The 18,132-nt window shown below is 26.5% G+C and overlaps 1 protein-coding gene across 4 annotated transcripts in view; it reads right to left on the reverse strand.

Moving 5' to 3' along the window:
* The window catches only part of LOC127277219 (blood vessel epicardial substance-like), a 212,612-nt gene that overhangs the window by 155,387 nt on the left and 39,093 nt on the right, over positions 1-18,132 (reverse strand). For 3 of the 4 annotated variants that reach the window (XM_051298126.1, XM_051298127.1, XM_051298124.1), the window contains exons 3-4: positions 17,545-17,877; positions 2,792-2,861 (exon numbers count right to left, since the gene is read on the reverse strand). The gene's annotated coding sequence lies outside the window, so the exon portion shown is untranslated. The remainder of the gene's footprint in view (positions 1-2,791; positions 2,862-17,544; positions 17,878-18,132) is intronic. The other variant, XM_051298125.1, reaches the window with a different exon arrangement.

Genomic DNA, 18,132 nt, shown 5'->3' on the forward strand with positions numbered 1-18,132 from the left:
CACAAGAAATAGAATAAAGGAAGTATTAAAATAGTAGAAAAGAATAAAGCAAAAAGAAAATTGAAAAATAAGAAACCACGATGGAAAAATGTGTATGAAAATCTATAGTTTTGTCAAAAAAAAATGTAAAAGCTCTAGAGTTTGCAATATTCTATTTCAATAATATTTGTTATATACTGAAACAGTCAAAATTTAAATTTCAAATTTGAATTTAAAAAAAAAATAATAATAGATAAGGTAAAAAATTATACAAGAAAATTCGCAAGGAAAATGTTGATACAACTGAAACGCGGGTTTGGTCAGTGCCATTAATGTCTTTCTCGAGTAACAATGTTTGCTCGTGGTTGGTGAAATGTCAGCGTAGCTTTGTCAGCTAATGACAATAGAACATTAAGAGTTTGATCAATATCCTCTTGATTTTCACTCCATAGGGCTTTCCATACTGTCGTCATACTACCCTCCCTAAAATCGGATTTCACTTGCAAAACACGAATTTACGATCAACTCGAACACATTCCCTTGTGCCCTCATATGAAATTTAATTGCAGCTACCACTACAGTATTAATCTCAATTACAACAGCTCGCTATTGTTAGATTTCTAGTTTTAATATCTATATCTATATTGCTTTTTTAAAACCAAACTTTATAGCTAACAAACATTAGATACAGTAGTTATTACTAGACGGTATAGTAGTTAAAGTGATACTTTGAAAGTGCAATTTAGTTTTCTAAACTAAAGCCGATGGTGTCTGCAATAAATTGTACTTTCAGTCAACTGTAAGTAATTGTAGACGGTAAGTGCGAACTATCCATAGAATTAGACAGTAACAGAAGTAGCTAATTGTGATAAAGAGGAGTTGTATCCAACGGTAAGTGCCCTTGATAATAGTTATTGTATAGACAGTAAGTGCAAATTATGTATGGAATCAAATATTAACATAAGTAGCTAAGTATGATAGAGGGTAGTTGTAACTAGTGCACTTGACGGTATATCGTCGACGGTAACTGCTCTTAATCATATTTATTGTATAGACGGTAAGTGCAAACTATGAATTGAATTAGACAGTAACAGAAGTAGCTAAGTGTGATAGAGGACAGTTGTAACCAACGGTGAGTGCACTTGACGGTATAGTCAACGGTAAGTGCTCTTAATCATATTTATTGTATAGACGGTAAGTGCAAACCATGAATTGAATTAGACAGTAACAGAAATAGCTAAGTGTGATAGAAAGTAGTTGTAACCAACGGTAATTGCACTTGACGGTAAGTACACTTAATCATAGTTATTTTCTAGACGGTAAGTACACAGAATTATACAGTAACATAAGAAGCTAATTATGATAGAGGGTAGTTGTAACCAACGGTAAGTGTACTTGACGGTAATAATAGTTAACGCTAAGTGCCTTTTTGGTGATAAAAACAATTATCAATAATTGGTTCAAAAAAGAAGAATATTACATATTTAAAAGAGTGTCTAATTTCGGAATTTAAAAATTTGATCTTTATCTGTTGCAATTTGACCACTCGAGTGGAGGTCAGCAGAAACTTTTAATCTTTTTGGTACCTCTCCAATATCCAGAAATGGTCACTGATGCAGACCAGAATCCGCATGATTTATGGGCAATGAAGAAATATCTACCGAAAGAGGGACTATTTTATATGAATGTACTCGTATTCGATTTCGATATTGAAGTTCTAAATTGAATAGAGCTTTTTTTCGCCTTTCAGCTCAAGAAAAACACTTTGGAAAATTAAGTATTATGAATGGAAAAAAACAACTTGAATAAATGTGTCTTTTTTTTTGCCATATTTTTTTCAAGTCAACAAATGAAATAATAAATTACTTTATTTGAGTAAAACATATATTCATAAATTTTGTGTCGAATTTAATTAATATGATATTACGAACGTTAAATTAAATTTTAAAAAAAGGAAACAAATATTATTTTTATCAAGTAAACTTCTACTTTCCAGAGAAACAAGAATTATATCATTTTTTTTTTTTTTGGCGAAAAATAAAATATAGTCTAGATACCATGGGGAAAAAGAGAAAGAGAGAGAAAAAAAACTACTAAATTCTGGGATGCTTGTGAGTATCGATGTGACCGCGGTGTGAGACTTATATGCCGACAAAAAAATAGAAGGGTATTCTTCAAATTTTTCAATAATTTGCCTGCACTTTGCACGCAGCAGCTAAATCTGCATTATGGAAAAGTGCACATGATACGAAAGGTAAAGCGGTGAAAAATTATTATCGAAGTTGAGAGATTTTCGAGCTCGGAATATAAAATGCATTTTAAATTCCTCTTATACCCATATATTTGTATGATGCAAATAATAGAAATATTAACAAAAGAAAATAGATAAAAAAAATTTAATTAAAAACCTTTTACAGAAATATTTGTCATAAATTAGAGAGTAAAAAAACTTTTTTTTTTGTATTTATATTATAGAAGTAAATAATTCTACTTTCTTTATATTATGAAAAAGTGTACTTTAAACATATCATTGCTTAAAGTGTACGCTGTCTGACGTAATATAAATGAGAAAAATGATAGAAAAAGGAGAAAGACGAATGAGGCAGTAAGTAGATTTAGATGATTGATATTCAGAGGGCGATAGTCGATTCATATATTCATCACATGATGAAAACGAGTGGGTGAAAAAATCTTAAAGCCTTAAGGTCGCAAAGTACTACACGATGATGTCACGCATTAAGAGTACAGTTTATATTTTTTTTTTCCTAATAAGATTAAATTTTTGAAATAAAAAAAAAAAAAAAAAACTCACCTATCCGTAGAACCACCGGAAACCACCGGATTAAATATTTCCAATAGTAGGTAATGGGAATCCAAGGATTCTGCAACAATTTTAATTAACATAATTATTATTGTTTTAATATTAAAGATTTTAATGAGAATGAAAAGAAAAATTAAGCAATCAATTTAAATTATTAATTTTCACTATAATCACTTGTTATTCGAGTAGAATTTTGAAATACAATGGTAGTGTAAATAGAAATTCTTATTTTGAAAATATATAATATCTTGAACCTATACATAATTTATTATGCAAAGTTATATTTATAGAGGAAGAGTTATTAGTCGATAATATAATAATTGATGTAAAATCTCGTGATATAAATTACTTCTATATAATAAATTACTCATGAAATGATGCAGGTTCTATTAGTCGCAACTGTCAGAGTTGTGGCCGTTCCACAATAGATATCTGACTTACTGTGACACAAACTCGACCTGGATGTGTAAAACCATCTTGGAAGTAAATTATTGTTGAATTTCAGGAATAAATTTTCACTCTATTATTATTATTATTATATTATTATTCTACATTCGCCTTTAATTAATTACACATTTATTATTTCTTTCATAATCAATAAAAATTAGTTAATTTCAAAATGAATTAAAAATATTTTTTATTTCTATAAATTTAAAATGAATTGTTACTTTTAAAAAACGTTTATTCTGAACGTGGAGATATTTTAGAGAAAAGGACAGATTTTCTCGAGGTTCATTCACAATACAATGGGATTTTTTTCCCTATAGTTAATCTAGAAATGTAGGCATTAGGAATTAAACGCAGTTATATATATATATATAACCAACATTTTTCGGTTCAGTAAATTCTACAGAATTCTATAAAAGTCTTCCTCGACTTGGAACTTATAATGGTCGCTGAAAAGTCCACCTGAATGGAAAAGTCATTAAACGAAATACTCGATATTAAGCGTGGATTAGAAAAGTATTCCAGATAGAATAAAATAATAAATATCACAAAAAATTTAAAAAAAAAAAAGTAACAGATCATTTTTATTTATTTATAAATAACGGTAAGTGATAGAATTATTAAAAAGATAAAATATTGAAGATAAAATCAACGGTAAGTGCTATAAAGGAGAACTATGAAAACAGTAATTATCTGCAACATTTTTTTTGTAATTGACGGTAAGTGCCATTACTAGGGATTCCAATCGACGGTAAGTGCTATCACTAAAAAACCAATGGATATTTATCAGCAATGATATTTCACGGTAAGTGCAATCAGTAAAAGTTATAATTGAGGTAAGTGCTATTAGAGGAAACTAACGACGGTAAGTGCAATCACCTATAATTTACCGTGAACGATAAGTGTCCTTCCTGGATATAACAAACATAATAAAACAACGCAGACGGTAAGTTACATAAATAAAAATCAACGGTAAGTGTCACTATGAAAAATTGCAAAATACGGTAAGTGCATTGATGTGGATTTACAATCAACGGTAAGTATAATAGAATTTTTTACAGACGGTAAGTAAAATCACTATGAAAATGATAATGGACTTGAAGAAAGTGTCTGACTGAAAACTAATATTACTACTGTATCCAAGGTGTATACTACTTAAAGTAATCAAAACTACATATAAATTCATCTCATGAATTTGAGGTTAAAAAAATACTTAGCGAAGAGAAAAAAAAATTTGATCACTGACCAAACTTGAAAATTGTCAACTGTACGTGCCAAAATTGTCAGACTAGTGAATTATTTAATAGTTATTTTTCTTACGCGAAATTGTGGATTACAGTTTTAACTGTAGCAAAAGATTATGCTATATTTCACACTGACGTTCGTGAGTTGGTTTAAAGCAAAGTGAGGGAGTACAGAAGAGACGATAGTGTAGCAGATCCTCGGATTATGTCTCACGTGAATAAACAAAAAGACTGAACGACCCATTCACCCGTTCACCTATCCCCGTAATAATAATAATAAAAATAATAATAACAATAATAATAATAATAATCTGCCCTTGAAAAAATGTTATACTTTTTTTCTCATTTCTCCTTTTTATCAGAGTTAAAAAATATGAAAAAAAAATATAAAGCGTGAGATGAACTTTTGCCCATGAATATTCATAATAGAGGTAAAATGTGTAAATAACGGACTTTTCATCACATATATTTTTTTATGTTATGCTACAAATTTAACTTATGATATTATTTAAAATTTTTTTTTAAAGGTCTTTAAATTATCTTCATATTAATTTAAAAATGTTGTCTACAATTTCATACTATTTTCCTTTTATATTTTGTATATTTAATATTACCTTCATCTTTAAATTAAGTTTTATTTTTAAAAATTTTTTATTTAATACATAGACATTAAATATTTACTGAAAATAAACGACTGGCTTTAAAATGATGTTTTATTTAAATAAAATTTTTATTTATTAATGCAGAAAATATTTCAACGTTTATCAATTAAATTTCCGTATTGTCATAAATTGTATTCTAGATTACAAAATAAATTTCAATTTTAACGAGCAGAGGTTTATTAAATTACCGAGGGGTAAATAATTATGTTGCGTTAATTTATCATTGAATTTTAAAAAATAGTGGTCTCAAATAACACTTTATAACGATTCTGTGGGTTTTAATTTAAAAAGAAAAAAAAATTTATGAGAAAAGTATTTGGAAAAAATACGTTCTTTTTTTCTCTTTAGAATGTTTGGTTCAAAAACTCTTCTTTTTAAATTAAAAAAGAAAATATTAATTACATTATGAAACTATTTTTCGGCTTAAAAAATTAAATTAAAAAATTAAATTATACAAATTTCAAGATAGAGTATAAATTTTTTTAATTTTCTAGTAACCGTAAAGTGAGAAATAAGTGCAAAAGCTGCGTTTTTACGATAAAAAATATAACTCAAGGTTTAGAGAAAATTAAAATCAATAGTAGCAATCTACTAATGGATAGTAAATTCCTAAACATCTAAGCTAAGCTTTTCTCATCCTCTCTAAGTATGTCATTCAACTCAAGATTCGTTGACATTTTTTTTATTAGTTAAAAACTTGTTTTTCTTATTTTTTGTTATATAAAAACAAATTTAAAATTGCACGAAAATAATTTTTCATTCTTTATTAATAAAAAAAAAATATTGTAAAATATTGTTTTGAGATTAAGTTCATTTCATTACAATGAACTTTCTCCATAAAGTGCAACTTTTAATTTCTTGTTCACACGCATAGCTTTCAAGGTTTCTCTCAAATCGTCTTTAACCTTTAACTAGGTCAAATTTTCAATAAAAAAAAAAAAAATTATAATACTACTTTTAATTAATAAGTAGTAATTAAATGAAATACAATGTATAAGTGCCGTTTAAAACTATTATTAACTAATTTTCTTCTTTTAAAATTTCAAATTATACTTTCGCCACAAACTTAATGCATAATTTTTTTTCACACTATTATCTAAATTCACATTATGAAAAAAAGGGAATTATTTTCTCTTCGTTCTAAGTATCACCTTGCAGGAAATTCCTGATTATCAGGGTCGATCGAATTTGTAATTTCATTATCACCTCGAAACAGTTTGTGAAGTTAGGCTTCCATGATGTTACTCAGTGTTAATTATCAGCTTGAGACAAATTAGATTTAAATTCCTGAAGATATTTCACACCCATTCTAATTTAAGACATCAAAAAAAAAGTTGACAATACAACTGAATCCTATCTTTATTGTAAACCTCAATTATAGGAATAAAAACAAAATTTAATTAAACTAAAGAATAAAATAATTATTTCAAAATTATTTTTTTGAAGATCTCAATATAAACTTCAGAAAGGAAAATAAGCCATTAGAATTGAGATTATTGGGCGTGAGAGACTGCTATAACTTAACTGGTATTTATGTGCGTGTCCTAAAGAATTACTGACTTTATCGTAAGTGAATGTACTGTAGATTATTTACATTCATTCTGAATCTATTGCACTTCTAAAAATACTACCCCTCATTAATCTGCAAGTCTTTAGATAACATTATTATCACATTGAAAATGCGGATTGTCAAATACATATGCAGTAAGAATGCAGTTAATATGTTTGGTCAAGGGAACCTCACAACGAGCCAAAAATTCTGGCTGTGCATCAATTCATTTTTTTTTTTTACTTTATACAAAGAAATTTTATCAGATTTAAATGCGATAAATATTATCAACTCAATTTTAAATGAAAAAAAAATATTTAAACAATAGTAAGTAATTTAAGTTAAACGGCAGTAAGTATCAAAAATATCATTGGATTTACAATTGACGGTAAGTGCTGCTATTTAGGTTTAATCGGCGAAGAAAAAACAAATAAATTAATTATACCATTGACGATAAGTGCAATTAATTTATGACTCAATCGATGGTAAGTTTGATTTATATTAAGTTTAATCAACGGTAAGTTCAACAAATTGAATTTACAATAGACGGTAAGTTACATTAATTTTATTGTTAAATTGACGGTAAGTGTAATTTATTTTGAGTTAGTGGACGGTAAGTTTAATTAATTGAATTTACAATTAACAGTGAGTGTTATTAGATATAGATTTAATCGACGGTAAGTGCAATTTTTAATTTTTCGGAATTAATAAACGGTAAGTGCTAGTAATTATGGATTTAATTGACGGTAAGTGTAATTTTTGGATTTAATAAACAGTAAGTGCTATTAATTATGGATTTAATCGACGGTAAGTGTAATTTTTAATTTTTTGGAATTAGTAAACTGTAAGTGCTAGTAATTATGGCTTTAATTGCCGGTAAGTGTAATTTCTGAATTTAATAGACAGTAAATGCTATTAATTATGGATTTAATCGACGGTAAGTGTAATTTTTTGGGTTTAGTTGACGGTAAGTTTAACTGATAGAATATAAAATTGACGGTAAGTGCTATTAGTTATAGATTTAATCGACGGTAAGTGCAATTTTTTTATTTTTGAGATTAAATGAACGGTAAGTGCTAGTAATTATGGATTTAATTGACTGTATTTAATCGACGGTAAGTCCAACTAATGGAATTTACAATTGACGGTAAGTGCGAGTAATTTTGGATTTAATTGACGGTAAGTGTAATTTTTTTGGTTTTAATTGGCGGCAAGTTTAACTAGTGGCATTAACAATTGACGGTAAGTGCTATTAAATTAAGGATTAATGGACGGTAATTGCTATTTGTTGTTCAATCAAATCAATAATAAACAAAACTAATTAAATATACCGGATACCCACTTACTGTCAATGTAGAGTAAGTGCTATAATGTGAATGTTATCAACTTTATCGAGAAAAAAAATTGTCCAAGAAATTGGAGATTTTTTTTTTTACTTACAATTCCATCATCAGTTTATATTGGTTGAATAATAATAAAAAAAAAGAGAAAAAACTTTTTACAACCAATCACGATTACAGTTGTAAGTTCTATTTTATTTTTCGTGTGAAAACGGATCGAGTTGCAATAACCTTAAGATCGATCACGTTAGAAAAGAGAGAATAAGGCGAAAGTGGGATTATCTGTAGTTCGTGCAGTAAATCCCTGAAATGTCCTGGGATCATCTCATATATGAGAAAGAAATGCACCAATAGAAGAAGAAAAAAAAACAAGTAAACATCGAAATGTTTGACAGGAAATTCTAAGAAATAGAAAATGACATGAAATTCCTTTTGAAATGCGAATCTAAAATTTTCTCGAGTGTGAAATTAATTTTTTTCAGAGGAAATTCTTTTTAACGATCAAATATACGTATAGAGTACTTCTTGTTGATAAGAATTATATAAACGCATCTTGCGTTTTATATGAATTTCTATTTCAAATCTTTTTTTCTTTTATTTTAAAAAAGAACTTAATTACATTTTATTGATTGATTTTCAAAAAAATGAGATTATTTCAACAAAGTTAATCGATTTAAAGTTTTAAAATATTCTTGACAATATATATTGTATATTCTAAGGGTGCAGTGTAGGCAAAAAAATCAGTAAAAATCCTTTCGTGACTGTAGACTGCTAACTTGCGTTTGCCAACCGCTGGGTCAGGGTGAATCACGTGACGTCACATTAAGGGAGTGTTGAAATGAAATTCGGTTTGAAAAAGCAGATTTTTATGCGTAGAAAACAAAAAAAAAAAATTAAGCATATTTTCAATTTTATCAGTTTAAAAAAAAATGTTTTAAAGTCTAAAAATGTTATTTAAAGAATATTAAAGTTTGGAGAACATTTTTTTAAAGACAAATTAATGGATGTTTGCTAATGCCTTGACCTTGAGGGGAATATATCTTTAAGATAACTTCTAAATCCATCCATTATTCCTCCATCAGATCGTCGATTAAACTTTCAACAATACACGCAAAGAAATGCCAAAATCTAAAAATAATTTCTACCTTTTCTTTTGATGCAGTAAAAAATAATGTAAGAAAACAAATTCAAAAAGACGCAAATATTAAGAAGAAAAAAGAGTGAAATTAAATATTAAATTTTAATTTACAAAAATATTTATAATTATATGAAAAGACAGAAAAAATGGCAATTACAATAAAATGTTAATTAACCGAACATTGTGTGCTTATAATGAAGTCATTTGTTGAAAAAAAATGTAGAATGACAATTACAATGATAAAATGAATGACAAATTTTCCCTCGAGTATTCAGGAAACAAAGCTGATGGGACAGTAACTCACGTCAACTCGTCTCTCTGTGGACGCACAATAGTAACGTGTATATATGCCGGAGGCTTATTTTGTATTTTTTTTTTATTTGCACGCGACTCAAGTTTTAAAGGCGTTGAAACAATGGTACTTTACAAATTTATGAAAATTTAATGCCTCTATTTGACGTGAAAATTGTACAATTTTCAGTCTCTTTTTTTTTAGTCATTTAAAAATATAATCGAATTTTTTTCTAATATACATAAACAAAAAAAAAACGAACGAAACTCAAAAATCTTGAAATTTGTAAACTAAAAAAAAAAGATACAAACTTTATATCAACAATAAAAGAATGAATCGACTTTTTAAGTCTTATTTTGCTCGTTAGCAGCAAATATGTCAAATGTATTTATGTTCATTTACAGAAAAGCCAAATATTTCTTTAGAGAGTTAATGATTCGAAATATGGCAGACGAATCGATATCCTTGAAAGTCTTGGTTTTACCTTTCTCAACCACCCATTTTTAGCCCTTCAATTTAGCTAATAATGCCTTCGACATTATCTTTCAAAAGAAAAAAAAGAAAAAAAAAAGATAATAAACTGACTTGTGGCCTCCTAGTGACATTAAAAAAATATTGATTATTAAAACTTCTTTTTTTCTTGCAAACATTATTCCCGTTTATTATGAAATAAATAAATAAATTGTTGATTGAAACTAAAATAAATCTTAATAACAATCAACAATGAAAGTACTCTCTAAATCTAAATTAGTAAAAATGTTTACTAATTTAAATTAGTGACTCACTTTTTGCTTTAGAATTAGTTAAATTTTACTAATTGTTAGTAAAAGTTACTAATAATTAGTAAAATTATACTAATAGAGAAGCAAAAAGTGAGTCACTAATTTAAATTAGTAAACTTTTTTACTAATTCAAATTTAGAGAGTAAACCAACGGTAAGTGTTATTAATTTTAGTAATAATTAACGGTAATACTAATTAAAGTAATGATTTATGTAAACAAAGGCGGTAAGTACCATTGAACAAAATAAAAACGACGGTAAGTGCTATTAACTGAATCCAAAATGCCGAAAATTGTTAATAATTAAAAGAATAATTGACGGTAAGTGATGACTGAAGAAACAATTTGTAGTAATTATCACCAATGGAGATAATAATAGACGGTAAGTGTAAATTAAAGTGATTTTTGACAGTAAGTGAAATTAATGGAAATAATAATGAACGGTAAGCGTATATAGAAGTAAAACGGTAGATATTAATTATAGTAATAATAGACGGTAACTGTTAAAGCGATCATTGACAGTAAGTGATAGCAATGGAAATAATAATGGACGGTAAGTGTTAATTGAAGTAATATTTGACGGTAGATATTAATTATAGTAATAATAGACGGTAAGTGTCAAAGTGATCATTCACAGAAAGTGACAGCAATGGAAATAATAATGGACGGTAAGTGCCAATTGAAGTAATATTTGACGGTAGATATTAATTATAGTAATAATAGACGGTAGGTGTTAAAGTGATCATTCACAGAAAGTGACAGCAATGGAAATAATAATTGACGGTAAGTGCCAATTGAAGTAATATTTGACGATAGATATTAATTATAGTAATAATAGACGGTAAGTGTTAAAGTGATCATTTACAGTAAGTGACATATCAATGAAAATAATAAAAGGCGGTAAGTGTCAATTGATGTAATATTTGACGGTGGATATTAATTATAGTTATAATAGACGGTAAGTGCTAATTAAAGTGATCATTGACAGTAAGTGACAGCAATGGAAATAATAATGGAAAGTAAGTGTGTATTGAATAATATTTGACGGTAGATATTAATTATAGTAATTATTGACGGTAAGTGCTATATTAATAAAACAAATAAATTGTAAGTACAAAAAAAATGACGATAAATCCTACAAGTGTCGTAACTAAAAGTTACCTATCGACGGTAAGTTCTTTCGATAATAATAAAAATCAACGATAAATGCTACATTAAAAAAAGAAAAATACATTAAACCGAGACAATAAATTAGAAAAAGAAATGCACAATTGTATATTCGTGATTGGTGAAAAGAAATCATCAGGTGGTTACTTTGAAGAATGCAATAGACCGATCAAAGATGTAAATAAATACTCAAGTGTCATTGTAATAAACTTTTTTTCAACAAAATTGAAGGTAAACTTTATTAAAGTATCAATTGCACTCAAAGTTTCTTAGAATACACTAGAGGGGGAGGGGTGAACTTTTATATAAAGGGTTGCCTGTTCAAGGGTCGTATTTTGTTACAAAGCCATCTTGCTTCAAGTTTATCATATTACCCGTTTTACATATAGTCAATCTGGTAGATTGTTAAAAAAGTGTTTAGAAGCTTCGTCAACTTCCTTCATAAATAAACTCAATTTATTACGAAAAGAGTTCCCTATATTACTTTTTCTCTAGACTCAATTTTCAAAGCTGATATTTCCCTCTTCACTTTTATATTACTCTACATTAATATATATATAACTATTTATAAATAATATACTGTAAAATATTAAAATATTTATCTCTAAAATAATGTAAATAATTTAACAACAAAGTGTGATGTACTTAAGTGCATAGAATTTGTCGTAAATTAGAGTACATTTTAAAGTGCATTAAGTAAATGCACTTCACTCATGTATGCATTTGAAGTGCTTTACCAAATTGAGACAAATTTCACACAACTCTAAAGGAAAAATAATAAAAATATTTTTAAAAAATTAATAATTACTAAAATACTATTTTCTACAATTAAAAAAAGAAATTGAAAAAAGTATAAGTTATTTTTCTCTTCGTCTCGGTAAATTTGTTTTACTTTTCGATAAATAAAAATTTACACCTGAGTGAATTTAAAATGAAAAAATATATATATGTATATATATATATATATATATATATACCAGAAGATTACATCCCTAGGTGGTTGCACAGTTTATTAAAAAAAATTTACGACTAAAAGCATAAACTTGAGTTTTCTTGGTCTCTCGGTATACTCTCTGAATATTGAATTCTTTTGAATTTAATATGACAGGTACTATCTTGTATTGAGAGCATATTCTTTTGTCCCTTATATATACTCCTAGCGTGACATCATCAAAATTGTTCCATTTATAAATATATATACTGAAAAAAAACCAAACGAAAGTTCTATCAAATCTAGAACTTGCGTTCACAAACGACAAAAGTTTCCGTTTCTTTGTAACCGTATTTTCTGCCTTTTCAATATATAGAAAGGATTTCAAATATTTCCACTCTTTTTTTAAAAACATGTTTTTTCCTATATATAAACTTTTTTTTCACCATATAATAAAATATGCATTTTGGGAATAAAAATAAACGATATATTTTTTTAAATGATTTTTTTTTAGTGTCTTTTGAAACATTTCTCTAATTGAACAAAAGAAACTTTTTTCAGAACAATGGATAATTGACTTTTATACAAATGAAAAAGAAAGGAATTTTCTGTATTGTGAAAATGACATTTTTTATCACTTTGCAAGGGAAGTTTATGCAGATTTTCGGTTGGCATATATGAAAATAGATGGGATGCAAAAAAACTAAAGAAAATAGAGCGAAAATAAGCGGGAGAACGAAAAAAAAAATGAAGAAAATGGAGAGAAAATCGATTAAATGGAAATTCGATTAATTAGATATCGTGGGTGAATTTGAAAATTCCATTGAAGCAAAATTAAAGGCAATAAATAAAAAACAGAAAATAGAATTAGAAAAAAAAACGATAGAAACATGTAACAAAAAAAGAGGATAAATACGGATATAATCAAAATGAATGCAAAATATACAAAAAAAAAAAAAACAAACAAAAAAAAAATGAGGAAAAATTTAAATTGAAAAGAAGAAATAAAGTGTAAAAAGGGGTATAAAGAGTAAACACGAGAGGAGAATAAGACGCAAGTATAATAATGTAACTGTGGAGATGGTCTATGGGGATGAATTTACGCTTTTAGTTATGGTTGTATGGGGGGTGTTGTATGGATGGCGCGAGCGCTCTACGAGGCAAGGCTATCGACCCTATCTCTCCCATCCAGACTTGGAACCACGCGGTCTGTCCCGTATCACCTTCTCTTATGCCAGCTATAAACCTTGTGGCTGCGGATTTCATCATATGAAAGTGATACGAGCAATGCCTCTGGGCAAAACATCCATATACTAAAATCTTCATTTTGAAACCAAATTTTACTTAAAATAAAATTTATTTCAAACAATAAGCTGATTTCTCCTTTGAAAAAACGATATCCTTCTTTCAATGTTATAGAAGAATTTTAAAAATACCACAGAAAATCAAATCCAGAAAGTTCTAAACAACTGTATGGGCCATTTTTTTATTGTACCAACGAATTTTGAGCTAGAGTGATAAAAATTTTGTATTTTTGAAAAAATTTTCACCTCCGAAATACCACCAAAGTCTTAATCCGGGAATTGCGAACAAAAAATGTATGGTAATATAAAAAAAACTACAAATTGATTTAAACAATTTTTGAAATTAAAAATAGAAAAATTATATCTTTTTAAATATTATTTATAAATTAAATTCATCTTATTGTAGATGATTTTTTCATCGTATGAAATAAGAAACTAAAATATAATACCAATTTGATTTTTATCATATATAATATACAACAAATAGCTGGTCTCTTTTTAGATAAGGCAGATTATTTTTCACCCCTATAATTGCTACTCTATCTTATTATATGTGAAAGAAAAATTTACTAGCATTTTTTTTTTTTTTTTTTTTGGGAAAATATATAGAACAGTAGTTTTAGATTCCACTTTGATATTTATACGTGTATGGAGTTACAATATTTCCAATAAAAAGTTTTCTAAATCTAAAATTTTTTTTCTAAAAATATATAGATATACATATATATATAAAAAAAACTACATAGTTTGTCATAGTGTTGTATTAAAATAGGTCAATCGATCCATTTCGTAAAAAATATATGTATATATATATTGGTACATAATACTATATATTCTTTACATAAAAATCTATATGTCAAAACAAATTTTAAATGTTTACAATATTCTATTAATTTCTAATTTAGAAAACCATTTTATTGATACTTGATTATTATATAAAATAAATTTTTTTAATGAATATTTTAATTAAATGTAATATTTTATTTAAACTTATTTTATTTTTTTTATATCGTAATATTGGATCTTAATTTGCAATATTATAATAATAAAGTAATGAAGAAATAATAAAATTTAATATATAATATTATGTATGTTTTAAATTTAATGTTTTACATGTATAAAACTTTTTAATGGAAAAAAAACTCGCATTTGTGGAATATTTTTCATATATAACGATCGTAAAAAAAAAAAATAGTTGAAAAGTGTTGTATAGAAAATACCAGTACAAGAATTTTATAGTTTATACAATACAAGAGTTTCGGAAATTCAAATTTATACGATTCATCGTTTATTCCAATTTAAACTTTAAATTTTATATGCGCTTGCCTTTTTCGCTTTGGTTTATTTGAAAAACACGATTTAAAAAAAAATTGTTATTTTTAATTTAAATAATTTTAGAAAATAATTTATAACAAATAAAAAATATTATTGATAGAAATGTGCATTAGTAACATTTTGTATATATATATATATAATAAAGTTCGACAAACTAGCGGCGTTTCTACTTAAGTAGATAGAGAACTTTTTAGTCAGACATAAATATACTATCACGTAAAATCCCCCCTAAAGTTCGTTAATAAGGAATGCATTTGAAAGTTTATAAATCGCGTTACTTTCAACATCAAAGTTACTTTCAAGATAAGTTTCAACTTTTTTCCTTTCATTAAGCGTAAAGAAGTGTTGACATTTTCCACATAAAAAATGTATTTCGCGATTTAAAAAATATATCTAATTTTCTATGATCCCAAAAACTAGTTTTTTTTTTACCTAGGGAGAATAAAATAGTACATTTTTGACACTAGAAAGAATAATAACAATTACATCTATGTTGTAACTATGCAATTTGTGACCATATCATGATGATTTGCTTGATCAAAATGATTATCATGACCTCCTAATTCCCCTTTCCTTCTATCAAAAACTTTCATAACCTTTTTTTTACGATATGATATATTTTTTCCCTGCGTTGTACAATTTTAACTGAATCATAAAATCATGAAATCAGTGAAAAAGATAAAGCTACAAAGTTGGATAATTTTCCTCTCGAAGAAACATTCCCGCATGAAAGCGTATTCCAATTACGTTTCTACTTTTGCACGAGTTAAATGGTGCGTCGCTTCGATGCAAACGGAGATCTACAACTTTCTACTATATATACAATTTGCCAGTGATAAAAGGGCAGAAGAATTGTTTTTTTTTTGGAAACTGATTTTATTTAAAGAAAACAAACAAAAAAACATTATTGTCCAAATTATTTAACAAATGAGAATTTTTCTTATTTAAAATTTTGTATAAAAAAATATTATGAAAAAAAAAAAAAAATTGTCAAAATTATTAAGGTGGTCTATTTTCACAAATATCATTATTATATTCACAAGTATGATTAATTTTTCATTTTGAGAAATCAATAAGTCTAGAAGTTCAAGTTATAACATTTATAGGGCAACTCTCGCGCTAATGTCAAAAGACACATTTGGAAGAAATGATAAACGAGAAAGAATACATTACAAATGATTGCGTGTTCAATTATTGTGAGTTAAAATTTATTCCAAATGTTCCCCTTTCACCTGACCATGTTTTTTCTAAATGGATTAATTCAAACCCCCCCACCCCTTTTTTTGTTTCCTCAACACCAAATTTTTCTCCTAAAAATTTCTTGAATATTAAATGTAAATTATAGAAATTTGTAAATTTACTTCATATTCAATGACCAAGATACTCATAATTTAATTTTAATAATTAATTTATACAATTATTTACTTAAATAAATAAAAAAATTTAATATTTAATTTACATTTCATTTTGTTTTAAACTATTAAACAAATGTTCATAACAATAAAAAATAGTAAAAAGAAATGTTAAATTCTATTTTCAAAAATCGTTTTTAAAAATGAACTTTTAAAATCATTTGTCTAAATTCAATTATGTTTCATTTAAACATCCAATTAAAAGTAAATAAAATTTAATGAGAGAACATCAATTTAAAATGTAGCAAAAATATCTGATAACAAAAGGAGTGTCAAAAAAATTTATGAATTTTGATAACATTTCAAAGAATAAAAAGCAACAGGTAAAGTCACTTTAGAAAGATTCTAAGAGACGATTAAACTTTTTTGCATGATATGATTTTATGACCCAAATAACAAAGCAATAAAACAAATAGTCGTTTATGATAATTTCATGGATATATAATTTTTTTTTTTAATTTATTTGAAAAAATCATTTTAATAAACTGATTTAAAAAAAAATTGTTTATTAATAAAGAGAAAGTAGAATGAAAATTATGTTTATTAATTCAATAAATAAACATTTATTGATAATTGAAGAGAAATAAATTATACAATAAATGATAAATGAAGATAGTTTCGTCTTTGAAATTCTTGGAATAAATCTTGAAGTGTATCATTAATCTGGGTTAGATTGAGATATTTTATGGAATCATCGAAAATCAATATCACTTCCTACTTCAATTCGCAATCGTATCAAGTTATTTTATCGCCTTCTATATTCTTGAAATGACACTATAACGCACACATGCATAAATACGCTCATAAATTTTAAAGGAAACTGCCCTCAACCACGACGTGACACATATTTACTGAGTGTTGTCATTTATGTGGAAATATTCCTGAACTGTGAACCCTCACTTTATACAAGTGATACCTAATCGATACCAAGCCTTCAATTCTAAATAGAAAAATATATTTTTCCAAAAAAAAATATATATATATATATATAATTTATTCTCTAACAATTTTCTTATTAAATTGATAAATTCTTTGCTTACTCATACATTTTTTTAAATGTATAAAAATAATAAATCAATTCATTATTAAATTTGTAATAAATAAATAAAAAATTGAATGAAAAAAATGTATATGTAAATGTACCTTATGTCTGTTGAGCGATATGTTGCTTGGAATATTAAATACATCTCAGTCTTCTGTGTAAATTGTAAAGACGCTGAACTTGGTTCCAATGCGTGTTCACAAAAAAAAAAAAATCACCACTTCTTGTAAATCATTGAAATTGACTTAATTAATAGGCAAATTTCTTTTTTACACGAATATACAAATGTACAGCGCTTTTGATACTATTTATATTAATAAATTTCAATCGCGAACTTTCGTTGAATAATTAGTGAACCGCACTATTCGCATTGCAATAAGAGAAAAAATATTTACACGAATGTCATTGATTTTTAACTCCACTTACCGCAACACCTGTAACAAAACCAAAAAAAACATCGAAATTAAAATAAGTTGGAAATAAAATAAACAGCAATAAAAAAGTTTTTAGAACACATTTTAGAAATAACACAAATTAAAACTACTATTAATTGAAACTGTTAATAGTTGAAAGTACTAATAGTTGAGAGTACAAATAGTTAAGAGTACTAATAGTTGAAGCTATTATTGACTGAGAATACTATTAGTTGAGACTAATATTTATTGAGACTACTATTGTTTGATTCTTCT

The sequence above is a fragment of the Leptopilina boulardi genome, unplaced genomic scaffold (assembly GCF_019393585.1).
Source record: "Leptopilina boulardi isolate dan_hultmark-lab unplaced genomic scaffold, ZJU_Lbou_2.1 LbouV2_165, whole genome shotgun sequence".
NCBI lineage: Eukaryota > Metazoa > Arthropoda > Insecta > Hymenoptera > Figitidae > Leptopilina > Leptopilina boulardi.